The 27,621-nt window shown below is 44.5% G+C and overlaps 1 long non-coding RNA gene across 1 annotated transcript in view; it reads left to right on the forward strand.

The window, feature by feature from the left end:
* LOC113631664 (uncharacterized) overlaps window positions 1–27,621 on the forward strand; it is a 150,702-nt gene that overhangs the window by 105,215 nt on the left and 17,866 nt on the right. Inside the window, exon 5 of the long non-coding RNA XR_003437481.1 lies at window positions 16,056–16,163. This is a non-coding gene — a long non-coding RNA (uncharacterized LOC113631664). The remainder of the gene's footprint in view (window positions 1–16,055; window positions 16,164–27,621) is intronic.

Raw genomic sequence — 27,621 nt, forward strand, 5'->3', positions numbered from 1 at the left:
AAGCTAATTTATTTCACTCATTTTATCAGAACCGAGCAAACTCTGGATCCTGATTGGGTCCAAATCACCTATTTCCAAGGCTTATTTTTTAAAATCTCTATAGGGAGCAAAGAACTTTAAAGCTATCAGAGCAATGCTGCTCTTCTCTGTGGCAAAGAGAACGTAAACCCCTGGAAATAAAAATCTTTATTTCACAAGAAGGAATGTGGGTTTGGGAACTTCTAAATGACTTATTTTTTATTTCATGTCTCTAAGAGATATAAATTAGCAGCAGCAAAATCTTATGGCCCTTTGAGTGCTTCAGCCCGTGAATTGTAAGTTAAAGTTTGTTTAGCCGTTCGGTGGGGTTTAACCATACCAGAAAGAGCTGTTAAGTATTTTATGGTGTCTAAACACGCTTGCAACCCTGGGCGCCATTCTTGTCCCCTGACACATTTTTGTTCAAGTGAGAAAGGGAACGACAGAATGAACATAAAAATATTCCCAGTTAACAGAAGTTTAAATGAATTAAAAAAAGAAAGAACACACATGTTTGCATTTAGACATGGTATAGGGCCAACTTTTTCACGAAGAGCTCCTTATTACTTTTGCTCTAAGTGATTCTCTGAATGTTCAGCGTTTGACAAGGGGAATTCCCCTCCCCTGCTCTCCCTGCCTGATAGTCTATATTAAACTAATTGCTTTATTTTAACAAGGGGGACCCTGTTTCCCCAACCACCCTTCCGGTCCACAGCTTGAACTTCAACTCTGAGGATCTTTGCTGAGAGGTAATTGCACCACCGATATGATGTAAGGCCCTTTCGTTCTGGTGCGTGAAGTCTTCCCCGTCTCCAGAAACGTCGTTAACTCTCCAAGGGTCAGAGTCCCACCCTACCTAATTCTTGGAGAGTCACATAAAAAATCTGGCCCAGAGTTTGCTTATCATTTATAATTTTCAAAATACTCTCAGAGACACAGAACTATCTAGTGTTTCAGAGATGAACAATTTGCTGTTTTTCACGAATAAAAATTCTCTGAAGAGTAATGCAAGGAAGCCCGTAGGATTAGGACTGTCACAGGGAGATTATAAATAACTCGCCGCCATAACCTGCGCTGCCCTCACCTCAGGCCCGCATTCATAAACACCCGCTTCATCAGCGTCTTCTCAAAAAGTCCTCATGATCGAAGTGAACACACGTGGAGAACTGGCATGAGGTGAGGGATTGACCTTCCTGCCGTGGATGGAGAAGCGGAGCTGGGCACCACTCTGAGGGCCCCCAGCCTCGAGACTCAAGGTTCTCCTTCTCTGGAAAGTTCCCCCGACCCGCCTGCTCTGAAGTCCAGGGCAGCAGCATTGAGTTCTGTGGTTGGTGTAGCCTGTGTTTTCCTCCCACCTCCCCCATTTTCCCGGCAAGATGCTTTCTGCACTTGTGTACTTACACACACACAGGCACCTAAAACACACATCCACGCCCCACAGAGAACTCCACATACATCCCACATCCAACTCCGATATGCAGACACACATGCACACACGCTTTCAAAGTGAGCAGCATTATGTTTAATTTATTTACGTTCTCTCCGGTCCTTACTCCTTAGGAAGAATCTCGTTCTTTTGTGGTGGGCTGAAGCAAATACTAATGCTGACTCTTTTGGAGGCGTTGGCTCCGTCAGTGATGTAAACACAGTGTATATCCAGGCAGCTTCAGCCAGTGCAACGCGGAGGAGCTGGCCTCTGAAGACCCAGGTCCCGCCCTGGCTCCGGCACGTTTCAGCGAAAGCATCTTGGACGAGGTAGTTTGCTTCTCTGTGGCTCAGTGATCCCACCTGCAAAGTGGGAATAAAATGATCCGCCCACAGCATTATCGTGAGGCTCTGTAAGATGCAAGCATTTTAAATCTGTAAAATACAGAAGAGTTATCTCCGCCACCAGGCAGCCGTCTCCTCCTCGGCGAGGATCACACCTGAGCAAGGCGGCTCTAGGATCCCGAGGAAAGTGCTAGGATGAGCGGGAACACACCTTCCAGGAAACAGAAGTGAAGTGAGATCTGTGCAGAGGTCTCTTTAGCTCTTTGCTATTAAAGGGGCTGGTGTGGGGACCGTGGCTGGGCTGCTTTACTGCTGGTGGGCTTGATGCTGGGGGCTTAGCGCACTGCGGGGAAGCAGACAGCAAAGGCTGGCCGTGCAGAGCTCGAGGGGAGACAGGAGGCTTCCTAGAATCTTCAGGAGACCCGGTGCTGCCATTCACCCCTCCCAGGACTGCAAATCCTCCCTGCGCACGTCTTCCCTTTCCTTTGGTTCTCCACTGGGAATCCTCCCCAGATGCCAGCAGGGGATGTGCCCCTCCACACAGCACCAGTGACCATGGTGCGGAGAGAGCCAGGGACCACGGCCAGTGCGTGGGGGAGGGAAGGAGGAGGGATGCTCAACCCGTGTCTTACACTCAACGTCAAATAACTTGCTTGTCGGAACTATCAGTCCATTTCAGATAAGCCCAGGGCATGGCATTCTTGCTCCTTTCAGAGAGCAGCGTCTCATTTCATTATTGGAACTGGGGAGAGGAGATGGGTTTCCTATCCCACCACCTCACGAGGCTCAGCGCTCTGCTGTGCTGATTTCCGCACTCCCCAGATCCTTTGCAGCGTGCTCCCTGGGCCTCTTGTTCTCGGTGCCTTTGATCCTTTTCTTTTCTTGTCTCCATCCTTCTGCTGGTGCTGTGGTTTCTCGTGGAGTGTCCCTCCGCTCGTGGGCCCTTGCTTTCAACCCAACTCTTTCTGTTATTTTTCATTTTTGAATCCTGTCCAACCACAAATTTCCCATTTCTCTCTGTGGCTAGTTGGTAGCTGATGGAAACCCAGTGGCAATCAGGCTATAGGTTGGCACAGCTCCAATTCCTGAGCGAGTAAGTGATGCCTTGGCCAGAGAGATTGTCTCCAAAACACTCAGCCATCTATTAATCTAGCATGGGCGTGGCATCAGTCGCCTGGGGAAAAGGACAGACGTTTGGTGGGGTCTGGGTAAACTCACCGTCAGCATTACGAAAACGTCCCCGGAGGAAGTCCTGCTGATGCGTACATTTATCAATATCGCGTGGGTGGTACAGTCTGCTCCGGAATGGCCAAGCCCGCCTCCTCCTAAAGCCTCTGGCTCCCCAGCGCCACCCACGCCTCCTACTGCGGATGTGATCCTGTCCTGTGCTCTGCCCTGACTGCACCCTTACGCTGAACTTGCTGCAGTTATTTGTTTACAGATCTGTCTTCTGCTAGATCAGGGCTCGGCAACATTGTTCTGTAAAGGCCAGAGAAGAACTACTTTAGACCTTGTGGGCTACACGGTCTCTGTCTCAACTGCTCAACTCTGCGGTGATGGCGTCAAGCGGCCGTAACCGTATGTAAACAAGTGGTGTGGCCATGTTCCAATAAAACTTTATTCATGGACATTAAAGTTTGTATTTTATCTAGTTTTGACATGAAATATTACTTTTCTTATTTTTAAAACCCATTTAAAACTGTAAAAACAACTTTTAGCTTACAGGGTGTAGATAGACAGCAGGCGATTGGACCCACCCACCGTAGTTTGTTGAACCCTGCACTTTCTAGAGTGTAAATTCTGAGGGCTGGACTCTTCATGTTTGTTTGTATATTCTAGAAGCTTGGCCCATGATACTTAATAAATACTTGTTTAATAAAAGAGTAAACTAAAGAATTTCTTCTGAATGTATATCATAAATATAATGCATGTTTATTAATTCGTATTATAATATTATATAACATTATAATATAATAATAACAGACTGTACTATATAAATATAATACTATAAACTTATATTTGCCTAGCTCTTTACAGCTGGACAGACACCTTCACAAACACCGCTCCTTTTGTCTGTGTGCCTGTGACGTCGGAAGGGAATGCAATGAGCCTGTGTTAGAGATGGTGGGGTTTATCCCAGGGTGCATTTCGGCTTTTGTGAGCACATCATACAAACACTGATTTCCAGTGGTGTCCAAATAATTACCCCTATAGAAAATGCCTTCCTGGTTTTTGTTTTCGTTTTTTAAACTTTAATTACTTCTGGAGATGTTTCAGGTGATTTTTTGACACGATAGATAATGTGTCAGTTCTCCAGAACACATTTTAGCTTCTTGGGGACTTTAGTTCACATCTGGGAAGAGAGAAAATTCCATCAGTCTTCATGAACAAGACGTCGGCGTGCAGTCTGGACCATCCACTGTCAGTGGGGTCGTCTCTGAAGGAAAAAGATGCCATCCATGGGGGTCAGGTGAGCCTCAGGTGCGGATCGTGGCCGAGCCGGCTGTTCTGTATTGATCACAGAACCCAGATTTATTCTCGGTCCTTCTCAGCCTGCTCTGTGCCCAGGGACGCTGGCATCCAGTTGGGTTTGACCAGTGGACAACACCTGTGGGATATCAGAGGGTGGGGCAGAAAGAGGTTGGAAGCTCACCCACCTGTCCTTGGTCGGCAGTGGCCATGTCCCCCGCGGTGAGCACCGCTTGCCTTACCTTTTGGTGGGGGGTAATCATTTTCCCTGTTGCTACTGGAGTACCTGACTGACCCCCGAACCTGCGCAAACCTCTGTAATGATCTTTTCATTAAGAGTTTTCCAGGCGAACCGTCTGCCTCCTATGTGGACCTGGCTGGCCAAGCCCTCTATGAGGTCTGACTGCAGGACCCTGGGAACTGGTAGTTGGGGGCCACAAGTCAGAGCCATAACTTCAGAAATTCTCCTGCCAAAAACTTCCTCTTTGGGTCACAACCGTAGACAGTTTCTTTGACTTTGCCCCCACATGACAGTGACGGAGCCTCAGTCACCTCCCTTAGAGGGGACATGAGGAGCTGCGTTTGCTGTGTCGCGCTCTGCTGTGACGTGCTGGCCTCAGGCCCTGGCGGGAGCTTGGCTCACCTGAGCAGTGGGAGTGGGGCTGTAGGGAGAAAGGAAAGCTGGGACCCTGCTTCCGGGACAGAGCCTTCAAGGGCCAGGATGAGGGCCTGAGGCACCCATGGCGGGAAGGAGGGGAGAAACTGGACCCTGCGGGAGCTCAGAGACTGGAGTTGGGGATACTAATGATAATTTGTGTCTACTTTTTCACGTTTTCACCACCACGTATGAGCCCTCTGGTGTTTTTCATATTGGTATTTCTCCCCTCGTCATTCCAATAGCTTTTAAAAAATTGAAATATAGTTGATTTAGGGTTCGTATAGTTGATTTACAATGTTGTGTTAATTACTGCTGTACAGCAAAGTGACTCATTTCTACACATATATTTATTCTTTTTTATATTCTTTTCCATTATGGTTTATCCCAGGACATTGACTGTATTTCCCTGTGCTATACAGTAGGAACTTCCAGTGGTTTTTGATGTGAGTTTTACTAAAATCAGTGCTTGTATCTATGGATTGGTACTACTGTTTTCCTATTTTTTATTTTTTTCATTTCTGCTTTTAGTTGTAGAAATTCCTTCTTTCTGTTTTCCTTAAGTTCATTCTGTTGTTTTCTTTCCAAGTTCTTAAACTGTATGCTTACTTCGCTCATCTTCCATATTTCCTTTTTAGCAATGTCAGTATCCAAAGCGACTCTTTCCCTCCGAACATGCCGTTAATTGCGCCTCATGGGTTTTGATATATGTTGTTTTCTAAATATTCTGCTATTTTGATCTTGATTTTTCAGTGACAGGAGAATTTAAAATTTTAAAAATATTTCTAGATGGTAGGTTTGTCTTCTAGTTTCTACTTTTATTATTAATTTCTCATTTTATTGCATTATGATCAGAAAATGTTAGTTTTACTTTTTTAATTTAAAATATGTATGGAGGTCTTCTTTCTGGCTGACTAGAGTCAATTTTTGTGACTATTAATAGGTCATTTGGAAAAAAGAGTTATTCTCTGATTTTAGGATATAGAGTGTGATATATAGCAATTACCTCATATGTTGTTTAGGTTTTCTGTTTGTGTGTGTGTGTGTGTGTGTGACTACACACATTCAACTTTTCACCTTAAGAGTTTTTCACTTATTTAATTTTTTGTTTCTACTTTCACCACGTTCCACTCTTTCCCATACATGAATTTTGCAAAGGCAACAAAATCCACGTCTGACAGGTCGTCCTGTCTCTCCAGATCAGATGAGCTCAGAGCAGCATCTTGGCCCTGACATGTTATGCAGAGGCACAAGGCCAGCCTTTGAAAGCACAAACGGGGGAAATTTGGAAAGGAAGAGTGATTTGTCATAACAGTCGGTATGACTTAGATTAGCACATCTTTGGCTTGGGACCCAGTGGTTGAATTTTCTTATACGGCAGGGATGTATCAACAGGGGGCCTCAGAATACTTACCTGCACAGTGGCCAGGAAGGGCCAGGTGCCACTGTCTGCTTGTACTCCTATTTTCGCCTTCCCGTTTTCTAAAAGATGTGAGCACTCATCAAGGCACGTAAATATTAGAGCCAGAGCACGAATGGGTTGCCCTAGATCAGGCCAGGTTGCCATAGATTCTGAGCAAAATTAGTATCTTGGAGTTTATGATTACTTGGTTACAAATGCACCTATAAGGAAAATAGAATTTTTTAAACCATAAGTAATTGAAGATTATAGATGTTTTAATATTCTATTATGGGATATCACATATTGGAATTGTTATTTCAGACATTTTAGCAAGTTTTTAATTAGAATGGATGAACATACAGATTATTTAAAAAAAAACAAACTTGGAAGTGTAATAATTTCAGAGTCATTTTGTTATGTGAACTCATGGAGAATCATTGCAGTGGTGCCAGAGGAAGGGAGCGGGTCAAGGTCCTGTTAGTTTCCTTGTTTAAGTGTAACGGCTGAGCTTTGGAGATTATGAACCTGTAAGCTTGAAATCAATCCCCAGCAACATTCTAGATCAGATCACTGAGTTAACATCTGCCAGCAGAGATCACCCATGGAAAGGGCAAAGCCCACCACTTCTTTTCGTTGGGGCTGTGACTAAGAACTAACAGATGGGAACATAGAGTGAATGGCCACAAAACATCAAAACCTCTCTTCTTACGGCTGCCGAGGCCCAAGCTGAGTGGGGAAGGAGAGATCATTCCAAATCTTGTTAAATATTTCGCCTAAATACTATTGGTAATGTTCTTGTCAACTAGAAGAGACAGCCTAACCCACTAACGGCCTCCTGTGATAAGGAAGCAGCAGGGCAGAGAGAATAAAAGTGCAGGTTCCGGAATCAGATGACCTGGATTCCGAACCACTCGTGCTCTGTCGTGGCGTCGAAAGGTTATTGTTTCATTCATGAATTAATTTACCATTTCAGCAAGTATTATTGAGCTCCTAATATGTGCTTGATACATTTGTAGGTTTGGGGGAACCAATAGTAAACAGGATTCTATAAATGAATGAAGGAATGAATTCCTGTCCTCTTGAAACTTATATCATGGAGCTTATATCATTGGCAGTAAAAAACTACATAAAATATATGGCTGTCAGACTGTAATTGGCACTAGACTAAGAATGAAGCTGGGAAAGAGGGTAATTACAAGGAACAGGGTTTTTATATTAGAGCATCAAGGAAAGTCCTCACTGGGAAAGTGATATCTTAGCAAAGACTTGAAGGAGCAATTCAGGCCAAGGGAACAGCAATTGTAAGCATTCTGAGGTCGGAATATGTCTGCTAATTTGAAAGCAGAAAGGAAGTCAGAATAAATGACAGGTGAGATCAGGGTTAGTCTGGGTCTAGGCAAGGACAAAAGTATAGTTTTTTTTTTTTTTTAATGCTGCAAGATGTTTATGATTGAGAAATTTTGTAGTATTTTGTTTAGAATCTCATTCCATTTCCCAGAAAATCAGATGTCCTAATCATACATTGACATCAAAGTTTAATCATATTATTTTTTACCTTTTTTTTTTAACCATTCTTACATTTAACATTTTTTAAAGTGTACTACTCAGTACTGTTTAGTGTATTCACGTTGCTGTGTAACAGATCTCTACAACTTTTTCATCTTGTAAAACTGACTCAATACCCCTTGAACAACTCCCCAGTCCCCCTCCCCCCAGCCTCCGGCAACCACCCTTCTACTTTCCATCTCTATGAATTTGGTTAGTTAGATCCTTCATAGAGGAATCATACAGTATTTGTCTGTCTTTATGCCAGTACCATACTCTTTTGATCACTGTAGCTTTGTAATACGTTATGAAATCAGGAACTATGATGCTTCCAACTTTGTTCTTTTTTAAGATTGTGTTGGCTATTTGGGGTCCCTTAACATTCCACATGAATTTTAGGATTTTTTTTTTCCTGTTTCTGCAAAAAATGCCATTGGCATTCTGATAGGGATTGCACTGACTCTGTAGATTGCTTTGGGGACACTGTAATGGGGGCATTTTACCAATTTAAGTCTGAAGTCTAGTTTTAGTATTTTAAATCTTCCAATCCATGAACATGGAATGCTTTCCATTTATTTTTCTCTAATTTCTTTCAGCAACATTTTCAGCTTTCAGTGTACAAATCTTTCACCTCCTTGGTTAAGTTTATTACTGAGTATTTTATTCTTTTTGACGATGCTGTGAAAGGGATTGTTTCCTTGGTTTCCTTTTCAAAATGTTCTCTGTTAGTATGTAGACAGGTAACCCATTTTTGTCATACTCACTTTTTGAATAGGGAAATTTAATACAAAAATTATTAACTAGTAAAAGGAGGATTACCTACTAAGAGATAGCGAGAACCCTAAAGGAAATGGAAATAGCAGATGTAGGGAGAGCTACTGAGGGCTGAGTCAGAGCACCTGAGGAAGGTGAAGCTGGATGGTCCTCTCCCATCCCAACATATTCAGACTCATTGGAGACAGTATGACATGATCCCCTGGGTAATCTGGGAGTGGGCATCTTTGGATCCCTGGCAGCTGAGCTGTAAGGGAAAAATCAAACACTATCACCTCCCCCTGCAGTGCCCTCTGCTGACAAAGCTGGGCCTTGCACCAGGAGAATATCCCAGGACCTGCTCCAGCATCAGAAGGCAGGCAAAGAAGGATGCATTTGTAGCTAAGAAGCCACCGTGACACCTGGCACAGGAGGTGCTGGGGGCTGCTTTCACTGGAGCTCATACACCATTAAAGGGCTTTTATGAAGAGCAAGACAGGATGTCTTTAGAGAGTTTTGAGCAGAAGACTGACACGATCTCAGTCATGCTCTCAGCAGGATGGTTCCGGTTGCTGGCTTGAAGATGGACTGGTGGCAGGTGCGGGGGAAGCCCACTAGGAGGCTGTTGCAATAATAGTAAAATAATAATCTAAACATGTCATTAAACCTTTATGTAATAAAGGTATCTAACTGGGACTCTCATGATATCTTGGCTAACTTTATCATGGTTAACTCTAGGTCTAAATAAGAAGCAAAGTATTTTTTAAGGAAGATTTTAAAAATCAGTCACCATGAAATACATGCTGATTTTTCTAGTAGGTGAAAAGATACAGCAGCAAAAGCAAAAATAAACAAGTGGACTACATCAAACCAAAAAACTTCATACAAAAAAGAAACATGTATAACCAAATCACTTTGCTGTACATCTGAAACTAACACAGCATTTGTAAATCAACTATATTCCAATAAAATTTTTTTTTAAAAAGAAACCATCAGGCTTCCCTGGTGGTGCAGTGGTTGAGAGTCCGCCTGCCAATGCAGGGGGCACGGGTTCGTGCCCCGGTCTGGGAAGATCCCACATGCCGCGGAGCGGCTGGGCCCGTGGGCCATGGCCGCTAAGCCTGCGTGTCCGGAGCCTGTGCTCCGCAGTGGGAGAGGCCACAGCGGTGAGAGGCCCGAGTACCGCAAAGAAAAAAAAAAGAAAAGAAACCATCAACAACATGAAAAGGCAACAAACATACAGAATGGGAGAAAATATTCGCAAATCACACCTATGATAAGGAGTTAATATCCAAAATATATAAGGAACTCATACAACTCAATAGCAAAAAACCAAGTAATCCAATTTAAAAATGGGGAAAGGACCTGAATAGACATTTTTTTCAAAGAAGATACACAGATGGCTAACACGTACATGGAAAGATGCTCAACATCACTAATTGTCAGGGAAATGCAAATTAAAACTACAAAGAGATATCACCTCACACCTCTTTACGGTGACTGTTAACAAAAAGACAAGAAACAAGAAGAATTGGCAAGGGTGTGGAGAAAAGGGAACCCCTGTGCGCTGTTGGTGGAATGTAACTTGGTGTAGCCCCTATGGAAAACAGTACAGAGTTTCCTCAAAAAGCTAGAAATAAAACTACTATATGATCCAGCGATGCCGCTCCTGGGTATGTATCTGAAGGAAACGAAATCACTATCTTGAGGAGATCGCTGCAACCCCATGTTCGATGAAGCGTTATTCACAGTAGTCAAGGCATGGAAACCATCTAAGCGCCCACTGATGGCTGAAAGGACAAAGAAATGTGGTACATATGTACACACCACACTTGTGACCACATGGAGGAAGCCTAAGGGCACTTTGTATTATTCCCACTCAGAGAAAGACGAATACTGTCTGATCTCATTTACATGTGGAATCTTAAAACACAAAACTCATGTAAACAGAGAACAGTTTGGTGGCTTCCAGAGGTAGTAAAATGAATGAGTCCTAGGAGAGTAGTGTACAGCATGGTGACTATGGTTAACAACACTGTACTGCATATTTGAAAGTTGCTAAGAGCGTACATTTTAAAAGTTTTCACCACACATACAACAAAAAAATTGTAACTATGTGAGGTGATGGATGTGTTTACTAACCTTATTGTGGTAATCATTTCACAATATATACATACTTTATATCACCACGTTGCACACCTTACATTTACATAATGTTATATATCAATTATATCTCAATAAAGCTGGAAGAAAAATAAAAGAAAGATATGTAGTAGAAAGCCCTCCTTCTACCTCTATCTGCTGTCCATCTCACTCCCATAAAACTTTTGTTTGTTTCTTGTGCATCTTTCCAGAGTTTTTAAATATAAATACTAGCAAACACAACTATATATTTTTTTTATCTTTCCTTTCATTGTTCCTCAAACGGAATATACGATACTCTCAGGTTTTTCACCTTTGCTTTTTCCACAAAATTATAGATCTGGAGATTTTTTCCATATCAATATATAGAAAGACTCCTCATTTTTTCAAATAACTGCATGTTCCATAATTTAAATAGTTTTAAAATAATGGAAATTTGGGGTGTTTCCAGTCTTTTGTTATTATAAACAATGCTGCAATGGAAAGCCTTCTTTATATGTCACTTTGCACGTGTGCAAGTCTACCTGTAGGGTAAAGTTACAGACGGGAAATAATGGATTAGAGGGTAATATGCATGATAATTCTGATGGCTATTGCCAAATAGAGCATTGCTGGACCAGAAGGAATCTACAGTACCACCGCGAGGTATGAGGGGGCCTGTTTCCCCGAAGCCTCACCAGTGAAAAGTACTAACAACTTTTGGAGTTTTGCCAAGGTGATTGATGCAAAATGACATCTTGGTATAGTTTTAATTTGCATTTTTCTTATACTAAGCGCAGTGAGTATCTTTTCCTATTTTTCCTATTTCATATTTTTAAGATATAATTATTCTCTGTTCCTATCCTTTGCCCATTTATCTGTTGGATTGTTGGTCTGGGCTCTGTGTTTTTAAGTCAACTGAGAAATGTTAAGCGCTATAAATTATTTTGGGGTTAAAAATCCCATCACATTTTTAATGTTGTAAAACTTACAATAAGCCTGCTACTTTAATACTAGTAAATATGTCTTATTATACTACAAAATAGTTTCTTTGTTCAGAGGCTGAAATTAGAAATTTCAAACATGGCTCATGTGTGTGTGTGTGTGTGTGCGCGCGCGCGCATATAATGATGGCCTTTTTATAAAGTCACATGAGGCCATAAAACTTTACTCCAAAAAGGGAGACCAAACTCTAGTGAGGTCTCTGGAACACAGCTATGCCGAGGCTTAGGAATAAGGTCTCAGATTAGCCTAAGCGTTGCTCCCACTGAAGGGGATAACATCGCTAATTACACTTCTAATTATTTTAATCTCATTTGTTGAACAGATTCCAGTCTAAATCATTAATAGCAAACCAGATTCCTGCATCGGCTATTTGGATGGTGTACAGGGCATTATATTTATACTGAACTCCATTTTATTAATAATTTTAAAAAGCATAATAGACATGAAATACAATGTCAGAGCTTGTCCTCTTGTCTAACCCCCTCATTTTACATAGGCTATTAATAGGGGCTTTGATTTTCATGCCCCCTCTTAATTTTCCTTCACCTTTCAATATGCTTTCAGTTCTTATCAGAACACCTGGTTGTAGATAAGTCCACCCAACTTCCATGCTGCCTGATGCCCTACACACCTCAGCACACAAAAGATCTTTCTTGCTTAGTTCTTGGCTATTCCAGATTTGTAGGGTCACTAGAGGAAATGCTCTAGGACAGTAAAAGTTCTATTTTCTTAAGCTGATAGGCTTCAGTTTCTCCATGGGTCCATTAGGGATTCCTGATTCGAAGTCTCCTAATGTTCCCAGAGATCAAACCGTCGCTGAGTTTGTGAGAGGAGAGAAAGGTGGGGTGATGGGTTCTCCACCTTCCCTGAGGAGAGGGCTGCCCTGTTCGGGGGGCAATGTTAATATTCTGCATAGTTTTGTTATATTCTATTTCCTGAGGTCATAACAGCCTGGGTTCCAATTACATTCCTAGAATAATGAGCCTGTTACAGTAAATGAACATTTTCAAGTGCGACTGAATAACCATCTATTGAATATGACGGCACCTAACAATTTTCCTCTTGGCAGAAGGAAAGAAGGATGCATTTGGGTGACAGGAAGTTGTCTGTGACACGCGATAGAAAAAGGAGGGTGAGAATTTAAGGCGGTTCTGGCGTCTCTCGTGGCCTCTGTTTAGTCAAGGCTGTCGGGAGATAGAGGCTATGGACCCTTTCTGCAAATGTCGAGGCTCCCTGACTCCAAACCGCTTCAGGGTCCTGACCCCAGAAGTCACCTGGTCTAAGTTTGTCCCCTTTCTTCTTTTGAAAGTTGTGATTGACACCAAATGACAGCTCAGGATCCTGGCTTTATTGCCTTAGCACTATCACAAAGAAGGGAGTTGGACCAAGTAGCCCGTGTTAAGAGTAACCTTTAGGAATAGATTGTTTTAAATGTTAAAAACATACTTTTAAACAAAACATGTTCTATGCAACCATACTGCCCCTTGACTTTCTGGTATTTTCATATGGTACTTGTCAAGGCAACTTTGTGACCGGACATACACATGGTGGGTGTTCCCATTAAAAAGGCAAAGAGGAAACGGGTCAGTAGCTGTCGAGTAGGAAGTCCTGATGGAGAAATCCCCTCCATAGGATGCAAAGAAAGGTCCCAGACCAAGGATGGAAGAGGGGCGGTGAAAGCATTTCCACCTACAGGCCTCTATCTGTGCCTGCTTCTCCTACCAAAGCATTGCTAATCTTGCAACATTTCACATACTGGTGAGAAGAATGTTTTAGTGTAGGATTCCATGTCCCTTTCTGGCCGCACAATTTTCTGTGTGAACTTGCACGAGTTTCCTACCTTTTCTGCATCCGTGTAGACGACCCGAGGTCAACCAGGTAGGAGCTCCAGTTGCGCACTTGGAGCTGGAGGCCAGACGTGGTTATTGTTCGGTGGATGCGCTCTCTTCCATTCCCATCAGAAAAAAGGAACACAACCAGTTTGTATTCGTGTAGAACAGACAAGAACATTTGTTTATAATTGTGTCCCAGGACTCTGTTAGCTTTCCTGGCCTCTGTGTCAGTCCAAGGAAATACGGACCACTGGCCATCCAGCAAAGCATCACATGAATTCATTAAATTGATGGCATCCTGCTGACTGGACAAGTCAGGCGAGCAGTGGCGAGCCTGTTGGAGGCTTTGGTAAGATACGTATGTGTCAGAAGGTGGGGGACAAGCCATACAAAAATTCAGGGTGCTGCCATAGAGTTAAGTTTTTAGGGGTCCAGGGGGTGACCAGATGTCCCTCCAGAGTAACACATAAAGTGCTGTGTCTCGTATCCCTAGCACACGTTGCCCAGACTGCCTCTTTGACCTCTGCAGGCCACTTTACATGCCTGGGAGGTGCTCAGGCCTGTGTGTTGGATGACATGGAGGATAGAGCAGGGCAAAGCTCTGCGGTGGGTCCTGCTGCCTCAGCCCTGCCCCTGGGGCCATACAATATGGCAGACCCTGCAGTGTCAGCGGTGCCCGTGGGGCTGGATGCCGTGTGGATTTGTGTTAAACCCCCATAGAGGAGTCCGGATGTCTTCTCTGGGGTCCTGGAGGCAGGCCGTGCTAATTCCATCTGCAGGGCACCACGGCCCACAGCCAACGGGACAGCCGAGAGCGAGAGGAACTTAGGACGGGTCCAGGAGAAAGGATGACAGGTTTCAGTCTTGGCCCAATAAGTGCCTGCCATGGTGGGGTGTCATTCACCCCACTACCTCCCTTTTGTAAATCTCCTCTCAGGTACCGTCCACAGGTACCATGGAAGAACCGGTCCCCTGCCGGGCAGGCCTCCGTGTGGCAGCCATGGTGGTGGATCCCTTAGGGCTCCTTCCAGCAAAGCTGCTGTGCGGAGTACGGCTGACAGCCTCAAGCCACGGTCCCTGTGGAGCCACCATGGCCGCCATGCCACGGCTGTGTTCCCCAGGCTACACCCAGCCAACGACTGGCAACCACAGTCCCTGGCCACCACTAATCTACTTTCTGTCGCTACAGACTTGCCTATTCTGAAGGTTTATATTTCATGTAAGTGAAATCATGCAATAGGTGGTCTTTCTTGACTGAGGTCTTTCATTCAGCACAATGTTTCCAAGGCTCCTGATCTTTGCGTAGTTGATATTTATAATCACGTAGTAACTGGCACAGTGTATAACAGTAATGCTTATTCCATAGAGCTGTATGGAGAGGACATGCATTAGTACACGTAGAATTCTCAGGACAACGCCTGACAGAGTTAGTGCTCAATAAATTACGCTATTTTTTGTCTTTATAAAAAGACCTCATTTTAAAACTGTGTTTTTTCTAACTATAACAGTAGCACATAGATGAAATGGAAGATCATTCACAATAGCCAATATCAACACCATAATCCCCATCACTGCTAGCATTTTGGAGCACATATAAAATATATATACACACATATATATAACTTACTGTAAATATATATGCGTATATATAATATGCTAATGTCACTGAAATAGAATTGATTTACAATGTTGTGTTAGTTTCAGGTGCACAGCAAAGTGGTTCAGTTATACATTACTTATATGTCTATTCTCTTTTAGATTTTTTTTCCCTTATAGGTTATTACAGAATATTGAATAGAGTTCCCTGTGCTGTACAGTAGGTCCTTGTTTTGTATCTGTTTTATATACAGTAGTTTGTATCTGCTAACCCTAACCTCCTAATTTATCCCTCCCCGACCTTTCCCCTTTGGTAACGATAAGTTTGTTCTGTATGTCTGTGGGTCTATTTCTGTCTTGTAAATTAGTTCATTTGTATCATTTTTTTAGATTCCACATATAAGTGATATCATATGATATTTGTCTTTCTCTGTCTGACTTACTTCACTCAGTATGATCATCTCTAGGTCCATCCATGTCGCTGCAAAGGGCACTATTTCATTCTTTGTTACGGCTGAGTAGTAGTATTGTATATATGTACCACATCTTCTTTATCCATTCATCTGTCGATGGACACTTAGGTTGTTTCCATCTTGGCTATTGTAACTAGTGATGCAGTGAACATCGCGAGGTGCATGCATCTTTTCGAATTATGGTTTCCTCTGGATATAAGCCCAAGAAGTGGGATCGTAGGATCATTAATGTAAGCTATTATTGATTGCTTCACTTGTTATAGAAATACTTGTGGAGACAAATGACATTAAATGTCTTATATTCTGGCCTTACTGAAAAATCATCAAATATTTTTTAAAATGTAGGGGTTTTAAAAGAAAAAGTAGTGATTACCACAAGAGTTGACATGAATTGAGATTTTTCCTGTCTCTTCCAGTTTGGACCCCGAGGTTCCTGACGTGCCCTCTGGTTCGGCTACAGCACAAGGTCTGCAGGCAGCGGTCAGACTCACCAGTCTCTCCTGAAATGTAGGAAAACATTTCAGGTTAGTCTGTTCGTTATTTCACTTCAAAACCTAGGTCCCCCAAATGCATTCTAAATATCGGAATTAAATGTGTATCATTCTTATGCTTTTCCTGCTTTATGTTTTTTTCTCCCCAAACTAGCTTACCACGTCTGAGGCTTGTAGAAACTAATATTAGAGGTTGCAGAGGGTGGTGCTTTTGTTTTGCTTTTGGCCGTGCTGTGGCTTATGGGATCTTAGTTCCCCGACCAGGGATTGAACCTGGGCCCTCAGGAGTGAGAGCACGGAGTCCTAACCACTGGACGGCCAGGGAACTCCTGGGATGGTGTTTAAAGTACTCTCCTGGAGAAGGAATTAGGCTAGAAACCAACTGAACTGCCCACCTTTCTGCACTCCTGATTCCTCTATTGCTGACTAGGGTGTGGGGAGGATGGTCATTTCCTGTGCGAGGATCCCCAGCCCTTTGGGGGCGCCCTGAGGACAGTGGCTGCTGGCCCCTGAGGAGAGCAGCCCAGCTGGGGCTGAGGCAAAGCCGAGGCCCTTGGGGCCTGTGTCCCCTGAGCTCGGGGAGGCTGGTCCTGACCCCCACGCCCCGTGCTGTGACGATGGCTGTTGTGTGTTGGTGCGGCTTAGCTCTTGATTCCAAATTCTCTGGACTCCTGAGTCTTGCCCTTGGAACACCCAGGACACCCAAGGAGAAACCGCTCGGATGCCCGGGAGGGAACACTGCTGGTTTCCACAGCAACCGAAGACTTAGGGCAGTCCTCCTTGGGTAGAGTTTCTGTTAATTTTTTAATGAATTTATTTTTTTTTTTGCGGTACGCGGGCCTCTCTCTGTTGTGGCCTCTCCCGTTGCGGAGCACAGGCTCCGGACGCGCAGGCTCAGCGGCCATGGCTCACGGGCCCAGCTGCTCCCCGGCATGTGGGATCCTCCCGGACCGGGGCACGAACCCGTGTCCCCTGCATCGGCAGGTAGACTCTCAACCACTGCGCCACCAGGGAAGCCCCTTTAATGGATTTTTTAAATGGCTAAGTTATTACTCAGCTTCCTCGTTTGTCACGGAGACAAGGACTCCCTTCTGGGGCTGCAGTACCGGTGGGGCGACAGGATGCAGGTGATGTGCTGGGCTGGCCGCCTCGGAGAACGTTTTCAGTGAGTGTTAACCATTCTCAGATTTAATTCATTTCTGAATTGTTTCACACACACACGCACACGCACACACACACAAGCACACTCCTTAATTCTTTTTTTAAAAAATTTTAGACTTTGATGACTTTGCCCCTTGCACAGAAACGAAGACCCAACACAGCAAAACTAAATGAATAAATTAATAAACCCCTACCGCCAACATCTAAAAAAAAAAAAACTTATAAGGAATGAGAGACACCTGAGCAGGCAAAAACTCTATAAAGCTAATAAAATCCTTCAAAGAAACAGGCAAAGATGTTGGCTTAAATCAAAGATGGATAAAAACAAAACGAGCTTTGAACAGAGAAGCTAAGTTAGTTCAGGTGTCCAGAGAGCACTCCAAGCAGAGAGCTTGCTCGCGCCCCACAATGGGCGCTCCCCGCCAGAGCCGGGCGCACAAATCTCTGTAAGTACAGAGCTAATTTCTAATGAGTTTACCCCTACCATCCAGCACACGCAGTTGATTTTGAACTTCACAGAAAGAAATTCAATCTTATCTGAAAATTAACTGCATTTCCTGTATTTCTGCTTGCTACATCTTACAGCCCTATTTCAAATACATGGGAATAAAACAGCCACAGAAGGTGAAAGTGTGCTGAACCAGAATATATATGTCGGACTTCAGAGTTCAATGCTAAGGAAGGGACTGAGAGCTTTTTCTTGTCTCTTTGTGTCTCTTTGCTAGAAACTCCATCTTTTCTGCATGGTTTTCTCCTCTCGATCTGGGCCAAGTTTTAGCATCTTTCAGAGTTTTATTGCTATACTGATGATGACTTCAGGTGGTAAGAATTTCTGTTCTTTACAAAAGCAGCAGAAAAAAGGCAATGGCCACCGGCCTATGAGTTCCTAAGGATAAGAACTGTGTGTTTAACCAACTTGATAGCCTCAGAGGCTAGCACAGTGCCTGGCTCAGAGCAGGTAGTCAGTCGATGTTTGCTCTTTCCTTAGATTTATTGAACAAGTTGTGGGGCAAGGGGGCAGCTGGACAGAATCGTCACCAGTGTGATCATATGTGGTTCAACTTTTCATTCCCATTGGTTTTCACAGTGCCTCAGATATAAGTGGATCTCAGTAAATGCCAAATGAATTGAACTCAGCTGATTTAAGGCCATGTGATTCCTTTCCATTAGGGTAGATATTTCTTGAGAAACATTTTTATTATTTAGCATATCATGGAAATTTGTATTTGCTACACACCACATAACCACACTTATTTTATTACTTTTGTATTCCTCTGGGCTTCTTGTTCATGGTACACAGTGCTCTCTGGTGTGACAGGTCTTGGCGTGAGTAATTCCAAACCTCAGGGCTCTCTCATCATCCAGCCCAGTGCAATTACATGAGCACTTGAGAGTCTGGCTGAGTTTGGAAAGTGGATGTAAGTGAAACAGACAAGGTGGAAAGGAACAGAGCGACATCTGGAGAGGAGAATGGCCAGGACTCACGTCTGCCTGCCTGAAGCTCACCTCCCCCCTCCTTGGTCTCCATGCTCCTCCCAGTGAGCACGTGATGGGTCACAGGACTGTCCCCCTGGGCTGTGCTGGGGTCTGTCCCAAGTCAGCCTCCAGCCCCTCCAGGTAGGCAGTACCCAAGGCATTGCATCAGTCGTTTTCCCAAACACAGTAGCTAAGTTTGGGTCTGATCTTGTATTCCCTGAAAATAACCCTATGTGTAAACTCTTAAATAATCTTTTAAAATCTCTAACTTCTTTGAATTTTCTACACAAAATTCGCATACAAGAATTCTAGCTTGGCCACAACCCCTTTAATGAAATTTAAAGATAGAAGGAAACTTGGGAATGCCGGTTGTGCAGGTGGTAGAATGTTTGGGTTTAAGGTATGCACACTCTTTCCTGGATCTCCAAGATAGATTTGAAGGTTTTAATCAAAAGTGTAAGCTTTCAGGATAATGCTAAGAGATGGTCCATTGAGCTGCATTCTTAAAATACGAAAGACATCCAATCACTCTACAATCCGTACATTGTAAAATTTTATGTCTCAACTATAGTTAATTTTCCATCACCCAAACTCTTGGCTGGACCTCCACGTTTTCTCAATAATGACTTCTCTTACTTGGCGAGTCACGTTAAATTTAGCAAAAGCTGGGATGCCAATCACCTCTGCCCCAGCTCCCCCTCTATTAGGTCATTTCTGATGCTATCTTGGGCTTCTTTCATCACCTTGTGGGTCTCGCCATCACTGGGTTCCACGTTTGTAAGAAATTGCTTATTTGGATACCCATCCAGGCAGGCCCATCAGACCTTTCACATCAGCTCGCCTGAGTCTGGAATCCAAACCATTGGCTGCAGGAAGCAGGCCTTCCTGCTCCTGCCTTAACACAGGAGAGAGGGGTGGGGAGGTTTTTTTTTCATTTTTAAAGAGTCATCTTTTTTTTTTTGGCTGCTTTGGGTCTGCGTTGCTGCGCGCGGGCTTTCTCTAGTTGTGGCGAGCGGGGGCTATTCTTCGTTGTGGTGCGCGGGCTTCTCCTTGCGGTGGTTTCTCTTGTTGCAGAGCACGGGCTCTAGGCACGCGGGCTTCAGTAGTTGTGGCACACGGGCTCAGTAGTTGTGGCATGTGGGTTCTAGAGCGCAGGCTCAGTAGCTGTGGTGCATGGGCTTAGCTCCGCAGCACGTGGTATCTTCCTGGACCAGGGTTCGAACCCGTGTCCCCTGCACTGGCAGGCAGATTCCTAACCACTGCGCCACCAGGGAAGTCCAGGCGGGGTGTTTATTAAAATGCTTTTCAATGCACCTCCCTGTGCGTGAATGTTTTCTAAGTAAGAGGTAGGAACGCTCCATCTTCACAGAGAGCTGTGGCTTCAGGAGAGAGAGAGGCCAAGCTTTCCCCCTTCTCTCCTACACCAGCTGCAGTCAGGTCTGTTTATGTATTGCACGATGACTCTCTGGGGCATGAAGAAATAGGGTGGAGACCAGGGTCAAGGATTTTCAGGTTTTACCAGTGGACAAAGTACAGAGGAATATTCCAGGGATTCTGATTCTAGCAGAGGGTGAGTGGGGGAAATATGGTGTGTTGTTTCTGTCTCACACTTGGACGTGGGGGTGTGATTTGGTCTCTGCTCACCTCCCCAACCTGGATTCTTACGAGCCCCATGCCCCGCACTCCAAGCTACATTCGGGCCAAAACAGTCTCAGCCCTCAGTGGTCTGAGACTTACCTCTACTGTGCTTGCCTCTACTTACCTCTACTGTTCCTTGACAGACTGATTTGAAGAAGTCTTTTTATCTGTCCTCCCCGTGCCTACTATCCCTGTTCATACACACACACACACACACACACACACACACACACACACTCTTAGATGATTACACCCAGACACATGCATACACTGGGACAGATGTGTCCACTTAGATGCACACGTGGCCAGCACATGCATACACACAGGCTGTGAGCACCTTCAGGGTCAATACCGTGTCTAGGTCTCCGCTGTAACCAAGATCCTTGCTCAGAGCGGGTGGTCAGTAATAGCTGTTGAATAAATGCTAAACGAGGAGCCGCACCCAGAAGTGTGCACCTCTTAGGGTCAACTGCTGAAAATATTTGGTCAGGAATTTCCCATCATTTCTGATTCTAATTGAGAGTGTGCTGATTGCAACCTGGACTTGGAAGGCCAATTACTTCTCCCCAGTTCCCCCAAATACACCACATCAGATCAAGCTGGAATGTATATGACCAGGGAGCTGTCAAGAGCAGAGTCAGTCCATCCTTCGATTAGTTCCCATCAGAGACTTAAACAAATAAGAAAACCAAACAGTTCCCCCTCCTGAGCAAACACTGTTTGAACTGATAGTAGGTCAACAAGAGCATGGCCGGGTCAGCAAACGCCAACAAGTGAAGAAGCAAATTACTGCCAACCGTCCAAGATCAGACCACAATACAAACAAAAGCACATGTACATATAAAATAGAATAACATCACGAACCTCATGCAGCAACAGGACTGAGAAATTACAACTTCATGAAAGATGTAAATGGAGATGATACACACGTACGCATACGTGTGTACATAGATACATGGATGATGGGTGGATAGAAGGACAGTTGATAGAGAGACGGATGGAAAATGTAAAACAGATTGGGGGAAGGCAGCCTGTTTTAACTTTTTGAGGCTCAAGATGAGATGAGCAAATTTGCAACTGCATGTGCTTCAAGATGGTAGCAAGTGAGAGCCTCTGGGTGAGTTTGGGGGGACGCAGTAGAGAGAGTCTGAGTGAGTGGGAGTTAAACAGGTCATTCCAGCCCCTTTGGCAAACTCCCCTCCTGCTGGGACAAACTGGGGGGCATGGGTGGGGGGGACGATGCAGGCAGAGGCCGGGCAAAGGGCGAAATGAGGTGACACAAAGAGGGAGAGTCAGCACGAGCACACGTCCCCACCCCGAGGCCCAAGCCTTCCCCTCAAGGAACTTTCAGGAAAGATCTTCAGTGCCACCCAGTGCTTTCTGCAACAGGAGTTGAGTTTCTTTATTTTCCACACCCACTAAGACTGTGCCTCACGACCCCGTGAGCTGTGTGATAATATCTCCTGACACATATTATACTTTGCGAAGCATTTCCACACTTGCGGCCTTACTCGGCCTGTGTCTGAAGACAGGCTGCTTCCGTGCCCACCTGCGGGTGGTGGGGGTGGGGGTGCGGCGGAGCCCTCCCTTCCCTGAAGCTCCACCCAAGGCCCTGGATGTGCAGTGACCCTACCACACGGGGCCTTCCAGGGACAATGTCCCAAGGCCCTCAACCTCACGGCATTCCCTGAAGCCTATTATCTTGTGGTAGAAGAAGGTTCTTTCTTTCTGATAGCTCAGAATTTCCCTCCAGTTCTCATATTCCTCTCCATGAGACCCATGTAAAGGTTCTTGCTACTCAAAGTGTGGTCCATGGACCGGCAGCACCACCATCACCTGGGGTCTTGTTAAAATGCAGACTCCCAGGTCCCGGCCCAGACCTGCTGATTCAGGATCTGCATTTTGACCACATTCCAGGGGACTTGTGTGCACGTTACAGCTTGAGAAGCTCTGTTATGATAAGTGTTTAGTATACATAGAAATTCTTAATTTTTAGATTTTGTGGATAAATGCAGTATTTATAAGTACTCAGCCCATAGATTTCGTTGTTAGCTTGCCAGCTTACTGAATACTAATATTCTAGAGGCTCTTGTCCCTGCAGTAAGTTGGGGAGAGGGTTTTGTTATTGATGGTCACCAGCCCTAATATTATAAAGGGCACGGATTCTAGAGCCCAGAATCAGTGACAGGGCCTCAGGGAGTATCAAGAAGAGGGAGTGTTAGGGAAAATTGTGGGTATTTTTGCATATTTGAGACAAATACCTTAATTCCTACGTCATCTAGGAATTACTAATCTACATTCACAATAATAACATGCACTAAACGAATGCAGCTCTATTTACAGCAGCAGGAAGACTAGGTTAGGAAGGCCTGCTGTTCATGTAGACCTCGCAGGACTTACAGCTAGAAGGGGGAGCCAGTGTTTTTATTTGTCATGGTGCATTTAAAATTTACCAAAGGAATTGGATAGTGGGTACGTGAATATCAAGTAACTGATAGAGTGGAAATTCATAATCGCAAAATTTGAAGCATCCAGGGAGGGAAGCAATGACTCTGCCTCAGCACGTGTACACAGCACACAGTAAAGATGCGCGGTTACATACCCAGGAGTGGGACTGCTGGATCATACGGTCGCCAGGTGCGGGGAGCGGGGGATGGGCGGGGAGGTTGGGGTTAGTAGATGCCAACTATTACATATAGAATGGAGAAACAACAAGGTCCTACTGTATAGCACAGGGAACTATATTCAATACCTTGGGATAAAACATAGTGGAAAAAAATATAAAAAAAGATGTATATATGTGTATAACTGAGTCACTTTGCTGTACAGCAGAAATTAACACAACATTGTAAATCAACTATACCTCAATTAAAAAATAAATTTAAAAAATGGGTGCACGTCGGTCCCGTCGGGCAGTCCAGGCCTGTTGCGGGAAGGTGGGGCTCTCATCCACTTCTCTTCCTTATCCAAGGCTCTTAGCCTAGTGTTTGACACACAGAACGTGCTTATTAAATACTTCTAAATTTTAATAACTCAAAGTCATCTTTCAGAGAGTTTTGCTAATCTGTCCAGAGAAGAACTAACACATCTTAGAAACATTTAGCTGGACACAGCCTCCAAAAGCAAAGGAGCTTCAAACTGTGGCCCTAGATGTCTCCTTCCAGGCCCCTCACACTGACCCCCTGAAGATAAAATGCCTAAAAATCTGCCTGGCAGAGCAGCAAGTCCGTGAGTATCTGTTGAACCGGTGAGCAAGTGAATTTATCTTTTTAAATCCCTTCACTTGCCCGCCTTGAGAAGTGGAGTCCACTGGCTATAGCCGGATGTCAGGCCACTGGGTGCTCACAGACGCAGGTGAAGTCTGGCCGAAGTTACAACCGGGACCAGATCATCTTCTCAAAAGAAGGGCAATACAGAGGTAACCAGAAGCTGAAAAAGTAAATTGTTATTCTACACAAATTTATTACTCAGAACAGAACTCACATCCTTGGAAAAGACTTTCTTGATAAACATAAATAAACTTAAAAAATTGTAATATATGATTATTGTAGAAAATGTATAAAATACAGCAAAGTCTAAGAGGAGATTGAATTTCCTCATACCCATCACTGGGAGATGGCCATGGTTATTATTTGGATATAATTTCTTTTAATCTTTTTTCCATGCCAAACACATTTATAAAATCAGAATCATTGCATTACTGATTTTACGTTGCACCCCTTTGATCTAACATCATAGCATGAAATATTTTCCAGCACAAACATTCTTGGCAAATATCACATCAATGATGGCACATGAGCATAAACAAGATATATTTAAGAGCTCCCTAGTGTTGCTGTTCTAAACAACACCGGAGTAACTGTCCCTGCAAGTCTCGTCTGCATTTCTGATTATTTTCTTGGGGTAGTTTCCTAGAGAGTAGAAACGGCTTTCAAAAGGACAGCAGCTCACTCATGACTTCGGGTGAGGCTGGAGAAAAGCAGTGGTTGGGACCATTTCAGGCCACATTTGAGGGGCACACGCCCGCCAGGCCGGGCCTTACGGGGACCTGGGGACCTGCACTCAGGCCCATCAGATTGCTGAGTTTCTCTTGAAGAGTTTCTTAAATATCCTGGCTTCTAAAGGAGAGAGAAGTTCTCCAATATTTACTCCTTTAGCTAAGGGAAAAGGGGGAGAAAAGTATATTATTCCTTGAAAGAAAAAGTAATATATTTTCCAGCAATGTGATCTCATCCCTCACATCTTTGAAGGACTAGTGTTAATCCGAAGTCCATTCAAGTTAATAAAGTGTGCCTTTCCCTTACACTGACCTTTTGCTGGAGGTATTTTAGGTTTGTTTTTATAAATAGTTCTTAATTAAATGAGAATCTCGTTATAAAATTATTGTAAAAGTCACTTACCCTGTGTTAAGGGATATAGAGCAAAAGCTGGCTTCTACCCAGTTTAGAAAACGCATCACCCTTTTGAAATGAAATTACTTCAATCGATTTTAGTAATAATGCGTTACTTATGTATGGATGTATGTATATGATATAATACACACACAGGTGTCCATGTACAGTAATGTATAATTACATACAGAAGTATGTAGTTATTTGCAGTTTACAGAACATTTTTCAGCCAGGATTCCTTATGAGATTCATAATAACAGAACCCTGGGCATGCTACAGGCTGCTTCACTTTTGCTGGTGAGAATAATGAAGCTTTAGGTTCACTAAGTCGTCCACGGTCACCTGCCTGGTTCACTAGCGACTAGATGCCACCTTCCCCAACACCCCGACCCCTAACGGTTACTCAGATTCCCTAAGACCCTTTGTGGACGTGGTAACTGATTAATCAATCTTGGTTTCAGTTTCATCTTGCAGAACACGAAGGTGACTCTCTCCCCGCCGCTTGTAGAGAAATTAGGAGCACAAGTGAATTAGTCTGAACACTGAACACACACACACACACGCCCTTCCTATTTTCAGAAAGGATTTGAGGTGGTTGATACCCACATTAAGGGCAATAATAATTTCACTGAAAAAGACAACAGCAAAAACGGTTTAAAAATTACAGAATCTGTACGATTTATTACACACTGCATGTTCAGAGCCTGGAGTGCTATCAAAATGAGAATTTTCCTTCTCATCAGTGAAATTTCAAAAATCAATGTAGTTCAGAAAATGCAGCTGTGCTCTGCATTGATAAGAGTTTGAAATAAGTAGGTTGCAAAAGAAAAAAGACGCTGGCTGGACCTGGGAAATTGAGGAGGAGTGGTCCTATGGATAAAACAGAAGCCACAGAATACAAACCAGGGGCCCAAGTTCCCAAAGTCCACCTCAGAAAGTCACCTGCAGGGGTACCCCTGAAACTGTTAATTTTCCTGCACCTCAGTTTCATCATCTGTGACGAAGAAGCAAACGTGTTTTATGGGTTGTTGTTCAGAAGATGGACAGTTTATATGAGGCTGTTTTGTTAAATCACCTCTGCAATTTTACCCAGTGAAATCTTTTAGAATAGTGATCCTTGGAGAAAATTAATACAACGTGGAATACACTGCAAATATCAAGTGCGACGTAAATGCTTCGTGATGAGAACGCAGGTGAGGTCTGCAAACTGCCGGTTCTTCCTCGGACTCAGCCACCGCAGAGTGAGTTTTGGCAACTGTGATCTTGCAAAGTACAGATTAAAAAAAATGAACAGAGAACCTGTCTGACAGATGTTACCCCTCCCAGCAACACCTGAGGTGTAAGCAGGACACAGCTGGTTCCCCAGCCGTCAAGTCAGGGACAGGCCCGCCTCCCCACCCCCATCGCTTCAGCCTCGAGGGGCAGCCAGGGGCCTGTCCCTGCTCGGTCCTGGTGGATCCTGATGGCCCCGAATCCTGCTGGGCTGAGAGCGTGACTCCAAGCTGGTTTCCTAAAGGCTTTCTGGACGGGTGACTTCAAATGCACGCCCCCAGCACTGGAGCCGCGTTTTCACATTGTAGCTTTCCGATATGTCTTGGTTTAAATTTCCAGAAGGGGATTCTTCCTCTCTCCCTCCCTTTCTTTTCTTTCTTTCAAAAGGAAAAAATAGCATCTCTGAGTGACCATTTTGTCCTTGCGGCTTGCTGTAGGATTGCTGGTAGCTCAGGGGGGACGGCTCCCCAATTTTAAACAGGGGAACATTCGAATTTTAGTCAATAAAGAGAACTAAATGTCCCCCAAACAAACATATGTGTGTGTGTGTGTGTGTGTGTGTGTATAGACACACTATAATGTGTCTATACACAATAAAAATGAACTATACACTACCATGTGCACATACATATGTATACAATAAAAGAACTAAATATCCCCCAAACAACATATATACACACACATGTGCGCATGCATGTGTATATATCTATTACATAATGTTTGGAGAATATTTACACACACACACACACACACACACACACACACACACACACTCAATAGGTCTGCTCTGGTTCCCCCGCCAGATTTTCTGAATAAGCTCTGAGACTCCCTGGAATCAAGCCTCCCCTTCATCCCGGTGCTGAGATTCGACCTGGTCCCTTCCTGCCTGCAAACGGCCATCAGGACCCACCAACCCCTGAGCCGTCCATCCAGCGGGCCTCCACCCGGTGGCACAGTGGGATCATTGTGGGGTAGACGCCTTAAAAATCGCCTGGTGCCTGGGCCCCAGGAGGAGGGATTCCGATGCGGTCTGGACCCCGCACTCCTCAGTGTTTTCCCCAAGTGTTGAGAGGAGCAGCTGAGGTTAAGAACCACTGGCTATGTCTTACCTGCGATTCCCTGCCCCCATGTTTTCACCCTTTCTGTACCCCAAGACCAAAGAGGACAAGTGACAAGAACCCGGGCGGGCCGACTCCAGTGGCGAGACGCTCACCTTTGAGCTCGGGGGCCCTTCGGGTTGACCAGCCTCCCCACTTCCCAGGTCGTGGACTTCTGTGCTGACCAGGCCACACAGGCTCCCGCTGCACCGTCGGGCCTGGTGGCACCAGCGCTGTTGCCTCTCGTCCGTTTTCTCCCCAGAACCCGCAGAGGCCTCGGGGACCCCACAGGCTGGTGAGGCAGCCTCTGGGCCCGTCGGAAGCTGCGGACATCACCCACGCTCCCTCGGGGACCAGCCCGGCCGCCCTGCCAGCACTGCCCCGCTCCCCCCTTTGCTTTGATTTTAAATCCAGCCACTCTTGCGCAAAGGTGGCCTCTCAGGGCACTTGTTCCAC

Source organism: Aethalodelphis obliquidens, unplaced genomic scaffold, assembly GCF_003676395.1.
Source record: "Aethalodelphis obliquidens isolate GAN/ISIS:26980383/991018 unplaced genomic scaffold, ASM367639v1 scaffold34, whole genome shotgun sequence".
In the NCBI taxonomy this organism is placed as follows: Eukaryota; Metazoa; Chordata; class Mammalia; order Artiodactyla; family Delphinidae; genus Aethalodelphis; species Aethalodelphis obliquidens.